The sequence below is a fragment of the Protopterus annectens genome, chromosome 9.part0 (genome assembly GCF_019279795.1).
Source record: "Protopterus annectens isolate FY-2018-M chromosome 9.part0, PAN1.0, whole genome shotgun sequence".
Lineage (NCBI taxonomy): Eukaryota > Metazoa > Chordata > Ceratodontiformes > Protopteridae > Protopterus > Protopterus annectens.
Window position 1 is genome coordinate 1105899936 of NC_056743.1, and position 18041 is coordinate 1105917976.

The 18041-nt window shown below is 41.9% G+C and overlaps 1 protein-coding gene across 2 annotated transcripts in view; it reads left to right on the forward strand.

Annotated features, from left to right (window-relative positions):
- CBX5 (chromobox 5) overlaps positions 1 to 18041 on the forward strand; it is a 434847-nt gene that overhangs the window by 1371 nt on the left and 415435 nt on the right. The window lies entirely within an intron of this gene.

Sequence of the window (18041 nt, forward strand, 5' to 3'; positions counted from 1 at the left end):
TTTTTGGGCATACTTTTTGAGGTTTAAGTCCTCAGGAAGGAATTCAGGTGATCTACCATTACTACTTTGGGGTGGTTGGCTTTTTTATATGTATTGGTGGGGGAGGTGATGAAATACTTGAGTGTCGGGTTTGGAGATGCTTATTCAGAGGGGTTGAGTTTTTTGAGAGTAAAAATTATGCCCTTTTATTAGGTTTACCACTTGTCCCACACTGCGAGGGACAGTTCCTCTTTGGACAGTTGTGTCCTGTGAAAAAAACTGAAGAAATGGCAGATGTCCTGAGATTTTAGGACCAAAATATGTCCTACGTTTTGTATAAGTTTCAGAAGTTATTTTTTATCTGAAGCACCTAAATGTATGAAATAGCATAAGCAACTCAAATGCTACAAGAATAAGCTTTTATCTTTGGCAAAAAGGTGAAGTTCTCTCCTTTGTACTGGTCATGGGTATGTTTTGTCATTGCAAAATCTGACATTTCTACAAAAACTTCCCACTTTGAGCATTTGAAAAGGTGGCAACCCTAGCTTTTATGTAAAGTAATGTTATTTTCGAACATCAAAGTATATGACTGTAATGTGTTGATTATATTTGAACATTTTCTGATGGGTCTGTGATTAATTCCCTGTTATATGCAAGTAGTAGCTGATTTGAGCCTTGAATGGAATGCTTGCCCTTAAACTATGTTTAGAATGTAGACTGAATTTGTTGCTACTGCACTTGTTTCCATCCCGGGTTGTTGGTAAGGGTCTAGAAGATGTATAAACAATTTTTATGAAATGGGCTTTAAAGGGAAATGACAGTGTGTTATGAGGCCAAATTTAGTGTCTCTTCATGCAGGAAAGGTCAGTTATTTCCCTCTAGTGTCCACCCTTGGGGGCATTGTGGCTTATACAATGGCTTGGTTTTTGCTACTTTACAGAAAACAGTGCTTCTGTCTGTTTCACGGTTGATCATTTTTATAGTATGGGCTCCATATTGGGTTGGTTATCACCCCCCCCCCATGTTTTTAGTTTTTAACTTTACATGTTGTCCTTTTTTCTTTAAGATTTTTGCATCCCAATGGGCACTCGCTCTTCATATAGAAAGGTTTTCCCTTCAGCATATATCACGAGGTTTTGCCTCAGTATTCCTTTTCTTTAAAATTAACGTGCTAATTTGAACCAGTCTTGCAAGTGTTTATATTGCATGTCCAATTCAGGAAGAGTGCTTTCTGCACTACACTGGTTTAGAGATGGCTTGGACATTACTTTGAGACTGTAAAGGTGATCAGGCAGTTGTCTCGCTAAGGAGAACAGAATGTAGCAACAACAATTTTATTTATTTTATTTTACATTTGTTAACCGGGCTAGTCTGGCTGGATACATGTCCATTTTCAGCAGAGGCCCGAGGAGAAAAGCTCCACTATCAGAATAAAACAATACATTTCAAAAACATTTCTAAAATAAAATTTTTTTTTACAAAAAGTGTACAGAGACAAAAATACAGTTTGCCTGGACTAATTTAAGTGGGTAACAAACAGAGTTCAGATTAAGTGGCTAAGGAGTTAAGCTCAGGCATAAAAAATACAAAGTTGAGTTAAAGGACATCACTAGTCTAGTTAAAACAGTTTAGTCGTCGGTCAGTAGACATAATGACAGAATAGGTAATTTACATAAGGAAGGAAACAGATGGTAATAAATGTTTAAAGAGCATGTTAGAAGATATAACAGGTAGAAATGGTAGTTAAAAGTTGAAGGATAAAGGGAAAAGATAGACAGAAAGTGGGGAATAAAATATAGTTAGTTGGGTATTAGTATTATGACAAAGTTACAGGTTGGGGATGTCAAATTTGAAAGGAGAGTGAGGAAACAGGATAGAGATGCAATGCCAAGGTAGTAGGATGAAGATGGTCAGCTATGGGTAGAAAGAGAGTAGAGAGAAGATAGCTAGAAAGGGAAGTAATGGATCTTTTCTCAAAACTGTGCTACTTACTGTATTTGTATAACGGTGTCATTATCTGGGTTTTATGAAACTTTTTGCCTGGTTATTCATCGTATTGTATATGAAGCTTGCCAGCTTTCTGTGTTTATATTATAGTGCACTGTATGTAAAGTTAATTTATCGTCAGCTTTTTTTTTTTTTAATACTGTGTTCCTGGATAGTGGCTGAAAATAGAAAAGTTCACATACCTGGTTATCTAAATACCAAACTGTGCATCCTGGAGGATGCCACTAGTAGCAGGCCTTTAGAGGCCTGCCACTCCTCCTATTTTGATTAATGGGTTCTGTTTGTGAACAGGTTCACTACCCAGTATATTGCGTAGAGGTTTGCATTTAGATTAATTCGCCTGTAAACAATAATGGAGTATATTATTGAAGCCCTTAACAGGTCAATGGAAGATGTGTACCAATTTGCTATTCTACCTTGCCGAGTCTACAAGATTTTTCAAGCAGGGTCTTCCCTTCACATGTACCAACTGATTCGGGTTTGGTTGTAAGCTGTCAGTATCCTTCCACAATACCAGTCCAGTCTCTAAGGCAGTATTGCTAGGTCTGGCCACCTGGGGGTGGGGATAATCTTGAGTTCCTCTGTCTCTGGCATAAGGTCAATTGAGATGCTGAGGGTGAACATATTCAGGAGTGGGTTGGTGAGACTGTTTCATGCTGGCAGGAAAGGAGCTCTGCACTGTCAAGGTGGCATTTTATTGTTGTTGATATTTGCCTTTGACAGTGCCTGATACGACTAACTTGTAGGTGATCCTGGAAAGGGCAGAGTTTGGAACAAACTTGCCTGTTAAGTATGTTTACTAAATCCTCATGATTGGGGGGGGGGGGGTTGTTTTTGCCAACTGTGTGTAGTGTTAAGAATTTCTAAGGTTCCCGATGTACTGGAATAAGAACTTACTGCTATGATTTGCAAAAACACTTCTGCACTGTTTTTTGCCGAAACGTTTTGCCATGGGTTATGTTTGACAAAAGAACCCAAAACAGGAAATGTCTGTTTTTTATACGTTCTGCTCCAGAGATTCCTTAAGTTCATAGGTGTGTACTAGGCTAATGGCCCTGGGGCCTTTTACAAGCCTAGCCATACGATTTCCCTGGCATAGTGCCACCCGACCTTAGTTCCCAGTGCCTCTGTCTAGTAGAGCCACTGGAGTTATTCCTGGGGTGAATTTTCTGTTTTCCTTCCACTCATCAAGATTTCTCTTGAGGGTCAGTGAGGTGCTCTGCTTGACATGTATGGGAAGTCTAGTCCATAACATGGGCAGTCTCTGGGTTATGAACATGTCCCTCCCACATGTTAATTGTGGTAATGAGGTTGAGGTCTCGAGCGTGTGGTGCAAAGGGATTGGGATTTCTTTAGATGTAGCATGTCTAACAGAGCTGGGTCAGACATGGCTTTGTAAGTCAAGCAGATATCGCCTCTAAGGCAATGTGAGGCCGAGAATAGTTGGAGTTGTTCTTGTTTGTCCATATAGGACAATTGTTTAAGGCCTAGGATCCTCTTTGTGAGGTACTTTTTACAGCCTCTCCAGTTGTCGCAGGTGTCTAGTGAGGGTACATGCCATATCCTTGTTTTATTAGGTCCATGATGATGCATTCCATAGCTTTGCATATCAGGCTCGTCAGGCTAATTTGGGCGATAGTTCCCAGGGTCTGTAATCGCCCCTCCTTTGTGGAAAGGGATGACTGTAGCAGTGCACCATTCGGTAGGGACAAAGCCTGAGGTGAGGCTGTGAACAGGGCACACAGGAGAGGTGCCAGTTCACTCTGTAGTTCATGTAGAACACAGCCAGGGATATTGTCAGGTCCCATAGAAGCTGTATTCCTGGCCTTGAACGGTGCTGTTTTAACCTGTGCTGCAGTAATACTGGGCGCCTGGCAGTCTACTGAGTTGGTCCTTTGGGTGGGGGAGAATAAAGTTGGCACCGAATGTCTGCCAGTATACTGGCAATGTCTGTTGGCTTGGTATAGGAGGTACCATTGCGCAGCAGCTCAGAGCAAATCTGGGTACTGCCGTGGAGATTCTTTACATAACTATGGAAATCCTTGTGGTTGTCTTTATTATCTCCTGCAATTCTGTTTTCATAGCTAGCTTTAGAGGACTTGATGAGATCTCAACTTTTTGTTGAGGCTAATTAGGGAGTTTTTCCAGCTTTGGGACTTTACCTTATTCTGCATCAGTTTCCTCCTCCTGTTGTCAAGTTTGTTTATGGCAGGGGACCACCAGATTGGCTTCCTTTTTATGGAGGTTTCTTTTGGGTATGGCGAGATCCATGCATTTATGTACATGTTTGTACAGTGCATTGGTGTATGATTCGGTGGTCCTATAACCATTCTCCATTTGCATGGGTGCCGTGAAGCTAGCCACCTCTGTTTTTAGGAGCCCAGAGTTAGCTTTGGAGAAGTTTTTCATGGTGGTTACCTTTGCAGGGGATGGGGGGGTGGATTTCCAAGGTGATTAGTTTGTAGTCTGATCTGACCAGGGAGGATCTGACTATTGGTTTAGAGCAATGGTCGCCCATGTTAGTAATGACCAGGTCAAGGATGTTGCTACCTCTAGTGGGGGTAAGAACGAACTGGTCCAGGGCATTGAAATTTATGAACTCCAGGAAATGTTGGGCAAGTGTATTGGTACATGAGTAGTTTTCCCAGTTAATGGAGGGATAGTTGAAGTCGCCTAGTAAGAGCGTGTTGGGTTGGACCCTAATACTCTTCAGGGTGCTTAGGAACGTGGAGTGATAGTGGTTGGGGATCTATAGCAGGCTACAACCTGAATTGTTATCTTACCCAATGTTAGCTGCACCTGAAGTATCTTTGCATTATGTTGGGCTACCAGTCTGGAGGTATGTGCATCTTTTATGAATATGGAAACACCACTGCCTTTGGTGCTTTGGTCCAAGTTCTGGGGCTGAAAGGTGTGTAATGAGTTGTAGCCTGGTAGTGCAGGGGTGCTTTCTGCTGCCTTGAACCAGGTCTCTATGTTGGAGCACAAATGTTGGTTTTCTGTTTTTAAGGAGTTCTTTGAGCTAGTGCATTTTGAGATTGACTTCTAGCGTTGAGCAGCATGACCCTCCAATTGCGCTTTTTGTAGCTGGTACAGTGGTAATTTGGTCTTTGGAACACCGCGTAGAAAAAGCACTATAGGGGGTGGCAAGAGCCTTCGCCAGTATCCAGAAGCCCAGGTGTGACAGATGCAGGCCATCTCTGGCAAAGCATCGGGGTCTGTCAGTCATGTAAACCCAGGCAGACCGATACTGGATCCCCTGAGAATGTCACCAGAAACTTCGCCAATTGTTGAAATCCGTCATTTTCTTCTTGCACTATGGTATCACTCTGGGTGATGGTAGGCTGCTGCTCAGGGCTAGGGTCATACCTGCCTGGGCTATGTAATCCGAGAGCTCCTCCATGTTTCTCTTCATGTAGTCCAGGGAGGTATGTTTCGGATCATTCACACCCACATGTACAATGGCAGTCATATTTGTACCTGTTAAGGGACCTGAGTGTGTGGGTTATGTTAACGGATCCTGGCACCTGACAGGCAGCTGACTGTTACTTTCTCTTTACTCAACCTAGTGAGTGGTAAATCGGTGTGTCTCACTATCGAGTCACCTATGACTAGTGTGTTGGGCATGCTGTTTTGTCTTGGGAGGCTTTGGTTGAGTGGCACACTGTTTAGGAGAGTTGTGTCTCGTGATTTAGTGTTGTGGTGGTAGAGTGCGTCTCTGCTGCTTGGGCAGATTTTTGAGAGCCTTCGCAAAGGTGGATGTGTGGTTTGTTTTTTTGTGAAGGTGGTGCTGGTGTGTGTTCTGGAGGGTTGTATGTTCCATGTGGTGTGGTGCAAGTGTTGACCTTCTCTTGACCAGCTATTCTGGTCTTGGCTGGAGAGTGCATTTCTTCCAATTTGGATATACACGTGCATCTCTCGCAAGTCTAAGTGTTGGGAGGTAAGAGGAGAGAGTTGTCGGTGTTCATGAGGCAGTTGCTACATTGCCTCAGGATGCTCAAGTTCATCAGGTTAATACGATAAAGCACAGGGAACTGACCTTTTAGACATGCCTGGAGGGGTAGGCATTGATAAGTACTGGATAAGTTTCCTTATAGAATGTTTAGTGCTGGTAGCATTTTTGTGCGCTATAATAATTGCTACAAGAAGTCTGGTAAAGTGCTAGACTAGGCTAGTATAAGTGCAGGAGAGGAGAGAACTAGTAGATTAAGGACAAATTGAAGAGCAGACTTTGGCACCGCTCAGGAGCTTATGAAGTCCTGGATACAGCAAGTCTGTATCTGGATTAGACTCTTTACATGAAAGGTTTAGATCATTTAGATTGGGTGGTCCTTGTACACTTTGTCTTGCGAATGTATAACAGTGGATTTTAATCCCTTGTAGGTTAGGCATAAATCCCACCTTTAATAGTCTGTGGGTAGGACTTTAATCGAGCCACAGAGGGCATGTTTATACACTGTGCGGGGGGAGGGGGGAGTTCTCTTGAGGCTTCTGTGTTACAAGTGCCTGGTAAGTGTATGCTGAAATGCCCATTGTACTCTTATTCTGAGCCTACTTTTAGGCATATACTGTTGGTGTAATTTGCAGGAGTATTTAACTTCCCAGATGGGTGTGGTCATGCTTTGCTCCCCTTGTTTGGTGGCAGAGCCATGGCCTATTTGTCTGAGTCAGATCCCTCTGAAGAAGGATATCTGATCTGCATCATTGGGGGATTTAACGAGTGCCCCAGCTTGAAGATGTCAGCAAACCTGGTCAACCAGATGCCTTTTACATTAGCCTCTACTTCAGAGAAGTATATGGTGAACCGGGGATGTCCCGGCACCGATCCCGATGGCACACCACTAGTAATTGGCCTCTTGCTGGATCTGGATTCTCTATTCTGTGCGTCTTATCCATCTGGTGATGTCGAGATTATGCCCAGTTTTGTGAGTATTTGTAACATCCCCGAGGTGAGGAATTGTCAAATGCTTTAGCCAGATCAAGGTAGGCAGTATACAACTTTTAACCTTCATCCGTGGCTCTCGTGACCTTGTCAAAGTATTCCACCAGGCTTAGTAGGCATGACTTGTTCGTGACAACCAAACTGGGCTAGGTCTAGTATTTGGAGATTCTTTGTTTTATCAGATCTCTTCTGTTTATAAGATTAATCAGACTTGTAGGTCTGTAATCGCTTGGGTGCGCTGATGGTCCCCCTTTATGCAGAGGGATGACTGTTGCTGTCCTCCTCTCCACAGGGACAAAGCTAGTCTGGAGACTGTGGTTAAATAGAGATGATGGGTCCTATTTTCAAGCTATTTAGGGGACATCCTGGGATATTGTCTGGACCCATCAAAACCATATTTCTAACCGAGTGTAGTAGCAACCTGTTCTCTGGTGATAATTTTGGGGGGGGTAACTGGGGGTGAAATTTGAACTGAATTCATCAGCCAGCCGATTTGCTGTATCGTCTGGTTGAGTATAGGTGATGCCCTCTGCGACTGACTCCACACGTAGTTGGGTGTTGCCTTTAAGATTGCAGACAACTGAAAAATGCCTTGCGGTTATCCTTGGCTTGGGAGGCTATTTATGCATCAATTTGCTTTTGAAGACTCAACTAGTGTAATGAGCAAAATCCACCAAAAACCTGTAGTAATAAAGACCAAAGATAGGATTAGTGGCAAAAAGTTTATTCTTCGCTCTTGTCTGTAAGAGACTTCTTCCGAATGAATAAAAACATCAAAACACATTTTTATACCATCTTTCTTCAATTAAAATGAACCAATGAAACCATATTTAATTGTTTTTAATCTTAAAATGCAAACCTACCAGAAACTAACACTCTAAACGATATGTTTTAAAATATAATTTGTCGCAAATGATTTTAAATTTAAAATGTTAATCTCTTGTACAAAAAGCCTTTTAAATTTAAAATCATTTGTGACACGAGTTAACAGCTCTTGTATTCACTTTCCTCACTTATCTAGAGGAAAATAGTTTTTTATTCAGGCATGTCCAAGGGTCAGCTCCCAGTGTTCTCTCCTGTCTATCTGATGAATCTGGGCATCTTGAGGCAATGTAGAAATTGCCTCATGTGCGCAGGCAACCTTATCCTCCTACCACCCAACACTACAACATGTGAGATATGCACTTATCTAGCCAAACTGGAGGTAAAGCTCTCTCCAGCCAAGACTGAATTTGACAGTTATGAGGAGAAGGTAAGCATTTGCACTACACTCATCACATAGTCTCACTAAATCTACACCACCAAAATCCACACAAAACACAAAAACATTCGCGGAGGCTCTCGGTAATACTGTCTAAGCAGAGACCTCCAAAGCACAAATGCAAGCAACCTCCATCCCCCAACACAACCCCAATGACACTCAGCCCACAGACTGTGTGCCACTCAACCACAGACAAGGCAAAACAACGTACCAAACACACTAGTCATAGGTGACTCTATAGTCAGGCGCACTGATGTCCCACTCACCAGGCTAAACAAGGAGAAGGTTGCTGTCAGCTGCCTGTCTGGTGCCAGGATCTGCCATATAACCCACGCACTCCGGTCACTCCAACAAGTACAAATATGACGCTGTCATTGTCCGAGTTGGTGTGAATGACCTGAGACGTACCTCCCTGGACTACATGAAAAGAGACATGGAAGAGCTCTCTGATCTTGTAGCCCAGGCAAGTATGACCCTAGCCCTGAGTAGCATTCTGCCATCTCCCCGAATTATACCGCAGTACAAGGACAAAATGATTGACTTCAATTGGCTAAGCTCCTGGTGTCATTCTCTCCCCTAGTCCTATAATTCTCTCTCCACCTCTAAACCCCTGACTATGATTAATACTAACCAAAGATAACTGTCCATATTGCAAATATCTAAATTGTACTGTGTACCCAAGAAATTATGCCTGCTCGCTAATATGAAATACAATCTTAGTAAAGAAGACACAATTTACAATTGCGTCTGTGACTTAAATATGCAATGCGGAGCTTTTCTCCCCGGGCCTCCACTGAGCTCTTCCATGTCTCTTTATGTAGTCCAGAGAGATGCGTCTCAGGTCATTCACACCAACATGGACCATGACAGAGTCATATTTGTACTTGTTGAGTGACCTGAGTGCGTGGGTTATGTGGTGGATCCTGGCACCCAAAAAGCAGCTGATAGTAATCTTCTCCTTGTTTAGCCTGGTGAGTGGGACATTAGTCCTAGGTGACTCTAGTCAGGTGTGTTGGGTCCATTGTTTTTCCTTATGGGCTGTGGTTCAGTGGTGCACTGAGCCTGTGGGCTATGTGTCGTTTGGGTTGTGTTGGGGGGTGGAGGTTGCTTGCGTTTCTGCTTTAGAGGTTTCTGTTGCTTGTGCAGATTATTATTGAGAGCCTCCACAAATGTTTTTGTGTTTCTATGTGTGGATTTTGGAGGTATAGGTTTAGTGGGACACTGGGTGTAGGTTTAGTGGGACTGTGGGTGTGGTGCAGGTGTTTACCTTCTCTTCTTGACTGTCAAGTTCAGTCTTGGCTGGAGAGAGCTTTACCTCCAGTTTGGCTCTGTGCAAATCTCACAGATTGTGGTGTTTGGTGGTAGGAGGAGAGGATTGTCTGTGTACATGAAGCAATTGCTACATTGCCCCAAGATGTCCAGATTTCTCAGATAGACAGGAGAGAACACTGGGAAGCTGACCCTTGGACATGCCTAAATACCTAAATATAAAAAAAAAAAAAACTACTTTCTTCTAGACAAGTGAGGAAAGTGAGTATAACAGCTGTTTTTTCTCTAAGCAAGTGAGGAAAGTAATTACAAACACAGCCTTCCTCTTTACCTAGAGGAAAACAGAGTGCTGTAGTAATTTGTCGCTTATTTAGTGCTAACAAGTGCTGAGCACGAATAAGCAAATTCAAGTGCTAAAACTAAGAATCTGTACCTGGATCTTGTGGTAGATAGGCTACCTAGTGCTTACCACTCCGACTGCTAAGCTTAGAAGGCTTCCCTCCAACACAAAAAGGCTGGGGGGGGGCTCAGAAGCTTACAAACAGTCCTGGATATAGCAAATCTGTATCTGGGCTAGACTAGTTGCAGGAAAGGTTGGAAAAGAGCGCAAACATGAGCTTTTAAACCAGAAAGTTGAAACTGCTGAACTGCCAATAAACTACAATTTCTGGGCCAGAAACAAGTCTTGTGGTAGGTAGGCTACCTAGTGCTTGGCACTCCCACTGATGAGCTAGAAGGCTTCCCTCCAACACATAAAGGCTTGGGGGGCTCAGAAGCTTACAGACAGTCCTGGTTACAGCAAATCTGTATCTGGACTAGACTAGTTACAGGAAAGGCAGGAAACAAGCTTAGAATTTCCTTTTTTTTTTTTTTTTGAAGGGAGAAACATGATAATTCAAAATTAAGGACCCAAGTGGCTTGCCCTTCACAAATGTTCGGTCTCTGTTAGTGAGCTAGTGACACTAGACTAGAATAGATGGGACTGGTAGGAGTGACTGAAGTCTAAGCATGATCACCCTTCTCTCTGAGCAAATGAGACCCAGGAGGAGTCTTCATCCACACATTTACAGGAGGGGCGGACAATTCCAAAGCCGCCAAGATCAATACCAAAACAAGAACAGGGAAAGTGGGCAGGAGGAGTCTTCATCCACACATTTACAGGAGGGGCAGACAATTCCAAAGCCGCCAAGATCAATACCAAAACAAGAACAGGGAAAGCGGGCAGGAAACTGCAGAGACTGAGACCCCACAGTATTCTATGAAACAATTAATAGAAAAATAACTATAGAGAGACCAATGAAACAATTAAATACACAGAAAAATAACAAAATGCAGTGCAATCTTTAACACTACAAGTTTGTACTTATCTTTGCTAGTAATGCAGTTGATTGTAGGTATGTAGAAGAAGCCAAACAACTCTGATATTGAGCAGTAATAAATTCAAAGATATGTGACTTAACACTTGTAATAAGTTTAACACTGAATAACGAAGTGAGACACAATAGCCCCCACTAACTACAGAGACCACAGTATTCTATGAAACAATTAAATAGAAAAATAACTAGAGGGATATGCACAATATTCAATGAAACAATTTAAATACAAAAATTAAATGCAGTACAATCTCTCTAATTACTGCAGGTGCTTAATATGGTACATACTGAGTGAGGCGTTTTGCTCAATTATGGACTGGATAAGTGCCAAGTATAGGGTGTTATAATCTTTCGTTCTCGACGCAATGCCTTTACTAATCAAGTGAGCTATGTGGAAAACTTTCTTTACAACGTTAGACACATGGTGGTTGACAAATTTTTTTTTTTTTTTTTTTTTGAAAGAAACTTTTAATCCTGATATTAACCCGACTGCTGTACCAGCACTCATCCTGACCCAATACGTAATCGTAACCCTAAAACTAAAGTCAAACTCTAACCTAAACAGTAACAAAAATTCAGTCTCGACACCAACCCAATTCCCAGCTTTATAGTTACTGATGTTGGTCATAAATTAACATTGAAGGCATACAAGGTAAATTTTTAATCCGGAACAACACTTCAGGGTGTGAACACTTTTATTTACGGCACTGGGAGACTATCTTCATAGCAGCTGATAGATCCGTCTCCCAGAACAAGAGGGGAAACTGCATCTTTTATGCACTTTTCTTATCAAACCAATCGTGCAACTTTTTATGTTTACATTGACTAACAAATCAGGGACTTTGCAAATGTTCTCATACCTCGTGATTTTTGTCTTGCTTCACGTGAGCACCTTCCTATACATGACCCACCTGCTTCAAGGGAGCCTATTTTCTGACCTTGGATGTTTCAAACCATCCCTAGCAGTAGTGCACTCCTAACCTGGAGAAGTCAGGCAGTAGCTATCATGCCTCTGCTCCTATAACACTTTTTTTTTTTTTGCATATTAAAAGAATGCAGTTAAACTTGATAGTGTGCTTCAGTTTCATAGTAATCCTTCTCGGTTATAACTGTTATTGATTGACACGTGCAGTGGCATTTCATGTGCATGTGAAACATCTTGTAATTACAGCCTTTAAAATAGAAAATGCCAAAATGATAAAGTATAAACAGTAAAATGACAATACCCTGGATTATGCTAGTTCCCAGTTTACCAAAAATACTTTCTAGCCATCCAAAAAGTGTCTATTGTTTTGATGTGCTGTCCATGAAATTTGCTAGTTTTTCCTGTTCATCATGATTGTCACTAATGTATGAACAGCAACGACTCCCTATAAGAGACATGACCCCCCTTTTGCAGCAAGCATTATATCAAGTGCCATTCGATTCTGTAACACCGCAGTTCGCATTTCTCAATTTGCCATCCTGATGTGAAGTTTTGTTGGCCACCACCTGTAGATTCTGAGCAAGCATGGTGATTTTAAGCATTGGCCTTTGCACTCCATACCCAGGATTAACTACCAAAAATATTTTCTGCCCAGTGGATTGCTCGCTTATTTCTTAGTGTACCTGCTGGTGGATTTTGTAAATGTTGAGTAGCAGGAGTGAGCCTACAAAGCAACATCCAGACCAGTTTGTAGGCGACCAGGGGGTAGGCACGATCACCACAGATGTAGTAACAGTCACTTATGCCCATGCCACTCCCCCAGTCATAGCTTTTAAGTGCAGAGTGTCTTCACACACTTTCATGCCTGATGTCATTACATTTGTTTTTTCCTACTGGTACAGGCCCATATCTGGCATAACGTGTCTACACGATGTGGGGTTGCAAGTTGGAGAGAGAACCTTTGATTACATTATGCCAGGTTAGACTATTAAGGTCTTTTTCAAATAACATCTGTGATGCAGGGATGGGAATTATTGGAATCCTTGCCTTAGAATGAATATATCCATCAGTTTTGTTATATTAAAATTTCTGGCATATTGCCAAAGGACCAGCAAGAAACGGTTTGTTTTCTTGTCCAGCTTATAGAAGGAAACTGTAGCAAAAACAAAGCTAGGGTACCTGTTGTCACTGGATTCATCATGGACTGCTACTGAAGTTGACTTCCTCATTGGGCAGATGACTTATCTCTGTTGGCTGCAATGATTTATTTGGGGTCCTCACATGACAGGTGGTCTTGCAATGAGAAGAATGGATCCACATTGGAAATCTATCCCAGCGAACAGCAGTCAGGGCTGTCAGCAGGGCCTGGAAAGGACCTTTCCACCTTGGGCTGTGGCTGTTTTTCCTCTGGAAAATTTTGGTGTAAACCCAGTAGTTGATGACAGGGCTGGTCAGGAGGCTTGGGTAACGATGCTCTTGCTGTTCGATGTTATTGCTGCAAAGTACAAATCAAGTTCTGACAGTTAAATGATCATGGCATCATCTGACAAGGTTTAAATCGGCATTTCCCACTGGAGAGGTAGCTGGAAGGGCCATGGGTATCCCCATTAATATTTCTTATGGACTCAACTTTCTGGTGGCATTCAGTGAGGCCGTCGTACTCATTAATGCTAAGGGGAGGGCTTAGGGCCACTTTAAGTGGGTTTCAGCTTTAAAATTTTATATTTAAGGGTTCTATTTACCCTTTCCACTAATACAGATGACTGGATGATTGGACAGTGAAGACTCCACTTGTTGTTAAAAATTTTATACAATCCTTTTAAGGAATTATTAAAATGTGTTCCCTGGTTACTATTTTGATAGTACATGGTATACCGAATCTCGGTATATGCTTACGCAAGTTTTTTTCACTAATGTGACTGCATCCGCTTTGCGGCATGGGTATCCTTCCACCCATGCTGAGAACATACACCACCACCACCAAAATAAATTTGTAAATTTAATCCTAATCCTAGGCATCTGAAGTTCAGCTGCACGTTAAAAGGTCCCCAGGGTGGTGGTAGAAATGCAGTCTTACCGTTGGCATTTTTACCTGCATTGTACTCTTGACATGTACTGGAGTTTTGCATTGTACTCTTGACATGTACTGGAGTTTTGTACATACTGGAGTATCAGAGGAGACATGAGGGGCATAACAACTTTGGGTAATTTGATTAAAGCTGTCCTGCCTGTATGGGCCAGTAGATATGCCCTTACCTGGTAAGGTAGCAAAGAGGCTGGCACTATTAGTTGGCCATCCAGATGTCGTCAAGAGGATTTTATACATCATCCTTGAGCCACCTGTGCACTTCTCCAGGTGATGCTTCAGCTTGAAAGGCTGACAACTTTCCAAAATCAAACAGATCATTACTGTTGCAGTTAGTTAACATACACTGATTTTTTTTACAACGGTCTACCACTGCTTGTGTAGCAGCTTGGTCTGCCAAATTACCCTTTATTATAATATCTATACCTTTTCGATGTGCACATTTGATTAGACAGCCTCTTTGGTAGCAAAAGTGCATCTAACAGTGACCCTGAATTCTTAATTTGATTTCCTGAAGAGGTCAAAAACCCTCTTTCCAAAGTTGCCCAAAATCCTGCATCTCCCCAAAAGCATAATGGCGGTCTATAAAAAATATTGGCCACTTTGTCTGGCTAACTCTCAGGCTTTTTGCAGAGCCACTAACTTGGCTATTGAGCAGAGTGAACACCCTCTAATCTTTGTTGCAACAATGTTGTCTCTTTGCAGACTGCTATTCTGCAGTCAGTTGCCCCTTTTGATTTCTTCCACAGGAACCGTCCACAAACACGTTCAGGTCAACATTGGGTATAGAGGTGTCCTTTTTACATCCTTCCTATGAGAAAGCAAATAGTTACACACAATCATGCTCTTCATCCTCGGCAGTAGGCAACAGAGATGCTGGACTTAGAACGTGACAGCAGATCAGACAAATGGATGGATCAGAAAGAAATAAAAGTTCATATTTAGTTAGATGTGCAGTTGAGTGGTTGTTTTCATTTTAAGCAAGTGATGATGTAGAATGAGACGGCTATTGTGCAATCATGCCTGAGCACCAGCTTTGCAAGATTAACTAGGATGGCAGCATCGGCAACTGCCCTTAAACAGGGTGGAAAATCCTTTTGAAACAATCAAGTGCCATGCTGTAATAATCTAATGAACAATAGCTGTCCCCATGTTCCTGTACAAGTACTCCTTGAGCAAATCCATGCTTTTCATGATAGAATAAGTCTTATCATAGTCTGGTAACTCTAAAGGTGGGATAGTAGGTAAAGCTTGTTTTAAATTCTGAAATGAATTTTCCTCTTCACTATTCCAAAGGAGAGGCTCTGATGCATCCTGCTTTGAGATTCATCAAAGGTTTGGAAATTTCTGCGTAGTTAGGGATCCACTGTCTGCAGTATCCTGTCATACTGAGGAAAGACCTAAGCTGTCACTGAGTAGTCAGATGTGGGGCCTTGGATATTGCATCAGTATGAGATGGTAACGCCTGCCTGCTACCTGGAGATATTAAATGACCAAGGTGACCACAGTTTTTCTCTAGACATCTTGTGTCCTTTTTCTTCAAGGATAGTCCGAAGATGCAAGGTATCCTGCTGACATTGCTGAAAGGAATTCATTGCTATTAGTAAGTCATCTACATACTGTAGTAACACAGACCCACCTGGAAATGTCACATTCTCCCAAGTCTTTTTTTCAGAATTTGAGAAAATAATGGGGATTTCAGTATATCCTTGTGGCAGCCGCGTCCAGGTATATTGCTGTCCCTGATAAGTAAAGGCAAACAGAAACGGACTGGGTGAATAGGTATAGAAAAGAATGCTGAACATAAAATATATTGCAGAAAAGTGAATAGCTGTAGGAGTTATGCAACTCGGTATTGTTGCTGGGTTTGTAACAGGAAAAGTGGGCAATACTGCATTATTTACAGCCCTTAAATCTTGTACAAATCTAGGAGTATCCTTTCCTGGCTACTTCACTGGGAAAATAGTATTACAAGGGCTTTTATCTGGTATTATTCATTGCTGTATCAGAGACTGAATTACAGGTTTGATTCCCTGCTTTGCTTTTGGCTTTAGTGGATATTGTGGAACTCTAGGGGGGCATTTTGATGAGTTTAATTTTATTTTTACTGGTTCTGCTGATTTCAGTATACCTAATTCATTTGCATGCTTAGCCCACAAGTTGGCAGGTACTTGCTGTAGTAACTCCATCTGCCTGTATGCTTCCAACAGGCTGTTCCTCGACTTCTGCTAAAACTGCCAATACTTCCCCCTCTGATTCTGTCGGAACATTCAGATACACCCCTTCTGGGGTGCAGTAAATAGTACAACTCGGCTTGTATAACAAATACCTTCCTAGTAGGTTTACTGGTGCAGTAGTACTCAAAATAATGCTTTTCGATTGGACCTAAAGAAATGGGGATGGGTTCTGAAACAGGATACATAACCGTAGTATTTGTCATTCCGACTGCCTTTATTTTATACTCTGATACTGTTATTTTGACTATCTGAAGTAACTTAACACTGACCTAGTGGCTCCAGTGTCCACCAGAAATGGGTTTTTCTTTGAATTTATTTTCATCTTAATATAGGGTCCATTTTGATCTATTGGCAGTAGAGGGTTAAGATTCACTTCTGTATTTCCTTGACTTAATCTATATGGAGCTTCCTGATGCCTTCCAATCTGATTAGGTGGTGGAGTAAAAACTGCATGGTTGCAATTTGGTTGCCATTCAGTCCACATATCTTGGAGAGAATGCATTTGCCTGTGTGGGCCTTCCCCTCCAATGTCCTGCTTATCCACATTTGAACAAGATGCGTTAGATGAAGTCTGAGGGGTACTACCTGCTCGTTGTTGCTAACAAGCTGCACCTTGTTACCCTCGGCCAGCAATTTTTTTTACCAAATCCTCTAGCAATTCCTCTACCCCTGGCTTAGCTTGCTCTTCTGAGTCTAGTATTCCTGAATGTCTAGCAAATGCTGTTTTTTAAGGCAACTCAGTCTGCAGGGGCTTCCCTTTATTTTGCTATATTTTAGACCAGTCAGTCCTAACTTGACACTTCCATAATTTTGTTTAACAATGCTGTCCGTTTATCTGTTAACGGATTTAATTCTCTCATGGAATGCATTCTCAGCCTTGTCCAGTAACTGCTTCCTTATTTCATCTGAAGTAACTACCCTAAGCAGCTGATTTAAATCTGTCAAAGTAGGATTGTACCATTCTATGTATTTTTTTAATCTAATGTTTGGCCATAGTATTAAGTCAGCAGGGGGTCCAAAAATGAACAAGTTCCCTATTGTTAGCCCCCAGAATTTCCGTGAGAGGTGCCAAATCTCCTCCAGAAGTTATGCTCTCCTATTGTATCCTGTCATGTGGGTGTGTATGGTGAGATACAGGAGTGTCGAGTACTAATGCCCCTGTTGAAGTAGAAGCTGTCTGAGAAGGATAGGAAGAACTACTTCCATCTTTTGAACAGGCATTTGCAGTCGATGGAAGATTGAACAGGGGAACTAGTCTGAGATGTATCCGTATAACATGAACTGGATGTCCAATGGTGAAGGGGGTCTGAGAAATGGGTCTTGTACAGGAGGCATATGGCGGTGGGGGTGCAGTAGCTATTGGAGGGTTGTCATCCTCTTCAGAAGTTTCTGCTTTTTGGCCATCTTCAGGTTGTTCCAAACATGCTAAGACAGGATAAATCCATTTTTACTGGTCTGTACTGCCTTTTTAACCTCTTACCTGTTGCAACAATTTCTTACTGGCATCCTACAACCGTCTTAATGCTGACTCCTTTTCCCTTTTAAGTGCTTCACTTTACCAAGAAAAAAATGCTGTTTTTTTTCTCACCTCCTTTATTTTCTTTTTTCCAAAATACCTTTCAATGTCTTCAGTTTTTTAATGGAAATATCCCACCAGAACAATTCTTAGTAAGCTGAAACCAGTCGTGCAGGTATTTACAATCTTCCTTCCCATAGTTAAAATATGCAGGTGTTCACTTTTCAGGGATTTGATCTTGCTTGTTTATCTTTGCTCCCATTCTTATTTTATAAATTAAAAAAAAAAAATTTAGGCTTACCTTACAAATCCTGGAAGTTCCGAGGGCAATAAATAACTGTAGTAATCCACACGCTATACATGGAAGGAAGGGTAGGTCAAGTCTGCCTGCATGCAACAACAGAGGAGAGATTTCGATCAGCCTTTTCCCATAGCACCCCCTTTGC